This window comes from Choloepus didactylus, chromosome 2 (genome assembly GCF_015220235.1).
Source record: "Choloepus didactylus isolate mChoDid1 chromosome 2, mChoDid1.pri, whole genome shotgun sequence".
NCBI classification, from domain to species: Eukaryota; Metazoa; Chordata; class Mammalia; order Pilosa; family Megalonychidae; genus Choloepus; species Choloepus didactylus.
The window spans coordinates 68,425,686-68,434,237 of NC_051308.1; the positions used below are offsets into that span (position 1 = coordinate 68,425,686).

The window sequence follows — 8,552 nt, forward strand, 5'->3', positions numbered from 1 at the left end:
TTTAACATGCAGGTTTTTTGTTTTTAGTTGGAGGATGTTTATGTCATGCTGAAATTCAATTTCCTTAAGTTTTTTTTTGAGACTTACAACAGACAGATAAATTTTATTGGTCAAGCTCCTAATTTGATAATTGCATACAACAGCAATGGGAAATGAAATACAGCAACAGGAATACAACAAGAAATGAATACAGCAATGAAATACAGGAATAGGAAAGGAATACAGGTAGTCATCTAAATTTACTATTCAAGGTAATCTATTCTTTGTTTCCACCAGACTCCGCAGAGTACTTCAACATAGAGTAGATTTTGGTCTTGCATTTTTAAGTAAATTTCTTGTAGTGGTTAGATAAAAATTCATTTATGCTTCAGTTGAAACTACAGGAATAAGTAACAGCCTGAAGGAACTAATAGTAATTATTTACATCTCTTAAAGAGAATTTGCCTCTTACAAATTCTCATCCTACATATCTAATCCAAATTAAGAAAAAAAAATTAAGTCAACAGAAATGGAATGAACATGTTATAGGTTCAGATTATACAGAAAGTAAATATGGACAGGGACAGTCTGAGTGAGGCCTGCCAACTTTCCTCATAACCCACAAATAAACCCTATTCTTAGAAGATGTATCTTGGCTCCTACAATGGTATAAATATGGGCTCACTTCTTCCTCCGGAGTGCCTGGAGATAAAAGATATTCCCAGATAGTGACCTATTGAAACATTCTTTCCCATTTGGCCAAGAGCATTATTTCAACATTCACTTGAGGCTGCTTAGCCAAGTACATGAATTATATTATAGCACCTGGCCAACCCCTGTGGTTACATATGCTCCCAATCAGGAGGGGGCTGGGTATGTCACCTACAGTACACAAGAGGGGTGTATGTAGACCATCTACCTGCACTGGCTATGAAGAAGGACCCACTAGCCCTGGGGGACCAAATTCCACTTGTGAAGCTGACTTTGCTTTGTCTCTCTCTTTGTGAGTAAACAGTGCTTCACCCAGTGTCTGTGCAGTCATGTGTTTTCCTGGTGACCCCAAAACCTTCAGAGTTTAGGTTATCCTCCATATGGTGACACTCCTCCCTTATAGGTGGTAATAGGTGTCTTGTCCCTACATTCCCAACAAAGCATTCCATGACATGGTGGAGGCATAAGGTTTGATCTGTTCAGTGATCCCAGGGTGGTGCCAGTTCCCCAGAGGAGATAGTTTGACTGAGGTGCTGACCTCCCTTTAGCTGCATGAGTACAAGTGAATGTTAGCAAATTCCATATGGACAGTAACAAAAAGATGTGATGGATGGGGGCAGAGAGATAGGGGGTGGGTCCTAGACAAAGTACGGAAACTAAATCCTGGCTGTTGGCCTACACACTCCCATGACACTTGCTGATTCCCACGGTGTCTCAAGGGTTCCAAATGACTCCCAAGGTGAGTTTAGGGGCCCTGTGCAGGGAACCCCATCCAGTCAGGGCTGATTGCAGGTCTGAAGTTAAACTTATTCAATACAGAACCACCTTAGCATGGCTTAAAATGAAACTGTCAAAACAAGGTCATTTTCTGAAAGTGAAATACAGTTGTTAAATGCAGATATGTGCAAAGACAGGAGAATTTCACATTGGCTGATTAGTGCATCTGTTTGATGAGGAGACAAATGTGAAACCCCAATTTCAATATACCCAAACACTCTCTATTCTCCCATTGGAATTCACTCCCTAGGGGTAATTTGTGGTCCAGGCTTCAGTGATACTACTGGAACAGCCCCCTTATTCCAAATTGGAGGTGATGATGCAGGTGCCTTCCTCCTGAAAACTGGATGTTCTAAAAACTGAACACTCCCCATATCTTCCAAGTACTTTCATGTCCTTATTTGGTGTGATTCCTATATTCTCTTAGCAAAAGCCTTTTTGAAGTAAAATACTAATATATGGAATGACACAATGCCAGATTCTGAATTCTTGGGAATTCTCTAGCCAATGAACCCACAATTCTCCATGGCTGATGTGTTTTATTTAACTAGTTTCATTTTCAAATCCTTTCTGAATTTTGATGGCAATGTTTAATGGTATTTTAAAAGAGGAGAATTTATGTACCATCAGACTGTGCTTTCGTGTTTTTTATCCTTGAATGAATATACATATCACAACACTAAGATAAGTATAAAGAATCATGGTTATGTGTTCTAGTTTGAGGTAACATTCAAAGTTATTTTCTGATTGATTCGAATCTTTGTGTTTAGAACTACATAAACACAAAACTAGAACATGGACAACATATCAGATTTTCAGCAATATCTTTTGCTTACATGTACACAAATAGTGATCAATTGAGCTAACCTCATTTTATATTACTTCTTACAAAATCCATCATCCAGATACCTAGGACACTTCACAATCTCAAGTTATCCTATGTAATTTTAATACTAAGTTTCATTCAAAATTCTTGATTCTTCACTGAACTGTGTGCTAAAGGGCCCATATAAGATATTTTATTTCCCAATATGAATTTTCTGAGGTGAAATCCAGTTGAAGATTTTCCTGAATTGGGTAGAAGTGTTTCCTCAGCATAAAAATATTAATGCTATGAGTGATTATTGAAGACATGCCTTGATTCATAATACCAATAAGAGTTTCACACAGTGTGAGCTCTCATTTGCATACAAGTGTTGCTGTAAGAATAAATGACTTTGCATGATTTTTCACTGAATAACATCTCCTGCATGAATTATCTGGCACTACCTCAAAGGGATTCATTCTCTGATAGAGACTTTTCTCTCTTATTTTGGTGGTTATTCCAACAATGAGTTTTCCATTGAATACCAAGTCTGGTGCTTGGCTGAATGATGGTGCACGGTGAGTACAGACCTAGCACTCTCCTGTGGAGTTCACACTCTTTTTTTTAAAGGAAAAAATTAAAAATGTGGCATTGGCAAATTGATTAAAGGCATAGAATTTTTCTCCACTGTGATTTCTCTGGTTAGTCTATCTGTTGGATCAGTGCATGAAGGTTCTTCCACTTCTATTATATTTGAGTTATCTCATGTTGTATAACATCAGACTATCTACTGAAGTCACTGCTACACAGGTGACATTTATATAAATTTTCTCCAGTATGAATTGGTGTAAATTGATGAAGCAGTCATAAGACTAAAGGCTCTACCAGATTCATTAGTGCTTCTTCAGGGTGTGAGTTCTCTAACATGTTTAAAGGTTTATTCAAGGGTTGAAATCTCTTCCATATCAAAAAGAGTCATCATGTGAGTTCTCTCATGTCATTGGATGTCAGAACATTGACTGAAACCTTTCACATACATGGCATTCACAGGGTTTCTGTCCAGTTTGGGTTCTCTCATGTTGTCTAAAGTTACAAAAATAAAATTAAGGTTTCCCCAGATAGGTGATATTCTTATGGTATCTCTCTGCGTGAGTTTTCTCATGTTGTCTAAAGCCAGAACAATGAGTAAAGGCTTTCCCACAAAGATGGCATTAATAAGGCTTCTCTCCAGTGTGAATTCTCTCATGTCGTGTCAAGCTGGAAAGACAACTGAAGACTTTCCCACACAGATGACATTCATATGGTTTCTCTCCATTGTGAATTCTCTCATGTTGTTTAAGGGCAGAACACTGAGTGAAGGCTTTCCCACAAAGATGACATTCATAGGGTTTCTCACCACTGTGAAATCTCTCATGTTGCCTAAGGCCAGAACAGTTAGTGAAGGATTTTGCACAGAGATGACATTCATAAGGTTTCTCTACAGTGTGAGTTCTCTGATGTCGTATGAGGGTAGAACGATGAGTGAACGCTTTCCCACATACAAGACATTCATATGGCTTGTCTCCAGTATGAATTCTCTCATGTCGTCTAAGGACAAAACACCGAGTGAAGGCTTTCCCACAAAGATGACATTCATAGGGTTTCTCTTCACTGTGCAATCTCTTATGTTTTCTAAGGCCAGAAGAGTGAGTGAAGGATTTTGCACAGAGATGACATTCATAGGATTTCTCTCCAGTGTGGCTTCTCTCATGTCGTGTAAGGGTAGAACGATGAGTGAAGGCTTTTCCACACACATGACATTTATATGGTCTTTCTCCAGTGTGAATTCTCTTATGTTCTCTAAGGACAAAAGAAAGACTGAAGGCTTTCCCGCATAGATGGCATTCATAGGATTTCTCCCCTGTGTGAGTTTTTTCATGTTGTCTCAGGCCACAACATTGAGTGAAGGCTTTTTCACATAGATGACACTTATAAGGTTTCTCTCCATTGTGAATTCTCTCATGTAGACTAAGGTTAGAAATTCTATTGAAGGCTTTCCCACATAGACGGCACTCATAACGTTTCTTTCCAGTGTGCCTTCTCTCATGTAGTCTAAGGTTAGAAATTTTACTGAAGGTTTTTTTACATAGGTGGCATTCATATGGTTTCTCTCTGATGTGAGTTCCATTGTAATGTGTAAGGACAGAGCTTTGAATAAAGAATTTACCAATTAGATGACATATGATTTACTTTTAGTGCAAGTTTGTTTTTGTTGATTATAAGACAACTGGTCATTGAGGGCTTTTCCAAATATATTGCTGAAGTAGGGTTTTCTTCCCCTATTACTGAAAACATGTTGAGTCACTCCGGATCTGTAAGTGAAATCTTCTAGCAGTTCACTACTTCTAATGGCATCCTTTTGCATATGAGATTTCTGCAATGACATGATGGCAGATGTGTCTTTCCTCTGAAGATGTTGCATGGACAGCATCTCTTGATTTTCAGGACCATTTTTCCTGCCTGAATCCTGGATTTGGAATGATCCAGTTCCTTTTCTCCACAGTACATCTCCTTGCTCCAACTGGGAACATACATCTGATTTGCAGATCTGATGTCCTACTGAGACTAAATGATTGATATTCTCCAGCATCACATCTCTGAACAGCTTTTTCTGGGATGTGTCCAGCAGGGCCCACTCTTCTTGGGTGAAGTCTATAGCTACATCTTTCAAAGTTATTAACTCCTGACAGATGGAGGTAATGAGCAGATTCAGATGGTTATTGATTCAGGGGTTGTACCATTTCTTGTGCCCCTTCTGAGCCACCAGGAAGTGAAAGTTCAAACAGCAGCACTCAGGGCAGTCGGCAACATAGTGACCAGCACGGACGAGCAGACCCAGGCCATTCTCCACTGTGATGTCCTGTCCCACTTCCCGAATCTCCAATGGAATATTGCTCAGCAGTAGGAAGGAATGAAGTCCATTTAGAGAAAAACATACTTTGGACAATCGCAACAAAGGTCGCTCCTGAGCCTCAGGCACGAAGAGGAAGCTATTTACCTATGTGGACGCAGCCCGAGAAGTCCCACACCAGCAGGTTACTCCTCCGTGCGTCCTGGGGAATCATGTTTCTCCCCTTAAGTTTTTCAAAATAGAGCTGTCACCCATTTCCACCAGCAATTCTTTTTCACAACTGTTTTAGTTTCTTAGGCTGATCAAGCAAATACCATGCAATGGGTCAGGTTAAACAATGGGAATTTATTAGCTGATGGTTTTGAGGCCAGGAAAATGTCCAAATCAAGGCATTATCAAAGCAATGCTTTTTCCCCAGACTGTGGCATTCTGGAGCTGGCTGTCAGCAATCCTTGGTCCTTAGCTCCTCTGTCACATGGCAATGCACAGGGAGGCCTCTCCTGGCCTCTCCATTCTCTTCTAGGTTCCACTGAAATTCAGCTTTTGGCTGCTCCCTATAGCTTTCTCTATGTTCAAATTTCATTCTGCTTATAAGGGACTACAGTAATAAGATTAAGACCTGCCCTGATTGAGATGGGTCACAACATAACTGAAGTAAACTCATCAAAAGGTCCTACTTACATACAGTTCCACACCCAAAGGAATGGATTAAATTTAGGAAAATGTTTTTCTAGGGTACATACAGCTTCAAACCACCACAACAACCCATTCCTAAATAAGTCTTGTTTTCTAACTGCTGCTAATTTTCCTTTAGGTTTCCTTGGACTATTTTTCTATGTCTACTCATTCACTCTTTGGCACAAGACAAACTGTAGGATACTCTGAGCGGTGATAAACCCAGGAGCAACAGAAGCCAGTTCTCTGCTTCAATGGACTGACGATGTATTAACCAGCAAATTGTCAGTACCCCATTGCAGGTATCAGGAGGACAATCTCTTCCACTTTATTTTCTCTATTCATAAAAGCTTGCTGTTTCCTAGCCTCAGGGGAAGATGTGGAAATGGAGCCACTATGCAGCAACCCAGCAGGTACTCTGAGGCTAGTCTTCCACATACATGTGTGGAAGTTCATGGATCTTTGAAAGTGAGGCTCTTTCAGTTCAGATCCTTGCAGAAATGTCTCAGCTGCCAGTCTTGAAATCTCCATCTGGATTAGAGAAGACTATCAAACATCAACCTCTCCCCTACCATAGTCTGGAAGAATCAAGGGGCAACATGCACACGACTACTCCAAAGGCTCCAGTCCCATAGTGACTGCTATCTCTTCAAGAGAGAGAGTTGGCAGACAGAATTGAAAGAGTTTGAGGGGAGGGAGTTAAGAACACACATTCAAGCTGTCTTCACAGAAATCCTTATTTATGTTTGTTTAAAGGTGAAAGGTGCAACGAAGTTTAAATGTGGGTAGAGACGGATAAGTACAGGGTGACAGGGTAAAGATACAAGAAAGAGAGGAAATAGTAACAGTGCAACATCTGTTAACGGAATGGAAAAGGTAGTAGGGGAAGACATATAAATGGCCAAGCCCTGAACGGTGACACGACATTAAAAGCACTGTAATAAAGGAAAGAAGGAAAGAATATTTATTAGATGCACATGTTTGTGAGATACAGTACTGGGAAGTCGATGGCTTCTGCTTTCTCTGTGAAGAAATGCAGACAATGGAGTAATGCTGAATCAGAATAACTAAGGAATTGACACGGGAGTCAGAAAAAAAAACTCACATAAAATAATCAGTCGTTAAACAAGAAAAGGTACACAGCCTCATGATAACAAGGAAACTAAGGAAATAAATGGACTCAGGTAAGGTTTAGATAAGGCTCAGGATAGCATCTAACCCACTTCACCATAGGGAAATAAAGTTCACAATATTCTAAGAATTCTCACTCAAAATCCAGAACAAAGCAAACTGAGGTAATGAGGGAAGCAGCAGCTAAGAGAAAAACAAAACAAACACACACAACAGAAAACAAGAAACAAACAAAACTCCTCAAGCATGAAAAACCCTTTCCTACCACAAGTATCTCCAAGAATTGGCTGTTTTTCATTGTGCCGAATCCAGTTAGGGAACTATTCAGAGTGTTCTCCATTAATTATGAGATGCACAACCAACTGGGGTGGTGGTGGATGACCCTAGTATAGGCACTTAATGAAACCCCAGAAGAGAACAGAGTTCAGGCCTTCCAACAAAGCCTTTACTCACTCCCAATATCCTAAGATTACTGAAGAACGCAAAGAACACAAAAACCAGCCTCTCCCGGGAACAACCTGGGGTAAAACAGACTCAGAGAAGTGGGAAGGGGGTCAAGAAGAATTTATACTTAATATAGTAAAAGCCCTCATAATCTGTGCTAATGAAACCAATATATGATCAACTTTTTTAAAGCATGTTTGGGGAGGGTGTCATTAAAATGACATATACCTTACCTTTAACATTTCATTAATGAATCTTTAAAATATCTAAATGTACATTTATTCATTCATGTGATAAAATTACATAAAGAAAGCCCTGGGGACCCCTCAGTCAAACAAACAAAACATAACAAACAAAAACCCATGTCCTGCTTACTCTTTGAATTTTCCCTTGAGTTTCTTCTTGAAATATTTTGAAATCCCCATGAAGGCTGCCGACCCAGATAGCCAATTAAGCCTCTAGTTATGGTTGACCCAATACAAAATTAAGCCCACCTACCCTAAACCCTCTCCTATAAGAGTCAAACTCCCGTCCAATCAATAGGACACAAACTACTGTATTTTGTGTGTGTGTGTATGGGGGGAGGGTTGTCCCATATACCTCCCCTCTTTTATTAACACCCTTTGCCACTTCCTTTTTATGTCTATAAAAATCATTTGCCCTCCTTAGAAGCTTGAAGCTGTTTCCTTGCTGCAGCAAAACTTTTGGCATCCCGAATAAAATGCTGTAATCTGCGAACTCAACTCCGATTTTTTTGACACATGCAACTTGTGACATAGAAACAAAGTTTTGTTTTTTGATTACGGGTCCTTTAAATCTCAGGCTCTACAGTTACCATCTTCTTGTTGCCATCAACCTTAGGGTTACTAGCCCGTGGGTATCTTCCCTGTCACTCCTATTCTTGTCATTCTGTTATTTCAATATTCACATGCCTTGACTCCTCTCTTCAAAAATCTCCTCATATCTGACCCCTTTTCAAGGTCTTAACTTTTTATGATCTGCTTTACATCACTTCTGAAATCCTGATTTGACAAATCCCATCTTTGTAACATCACTTTTTCTTTCAGGCTCATTTATTTATTCACTGAAGCTTCCAGTTCACGAAAACAGTACCACTTACTCACCACTTACCACCGCCTT

At 39.7% G+C, this 8,552-nt stretch overlaps 1 pseudogene; it reads right to left on the reverse strand.

Annotated features, from left to right (window-relative positions):
- Positions 1-3,375: 3,375 nt before the first annotated feature.
- Positions 3,376-5,036, reverse strand: LOC119511882 (annotated as a pseudogene).
- Positions 5,037-8,552: the final 3,516 nt, after the last annotated feature.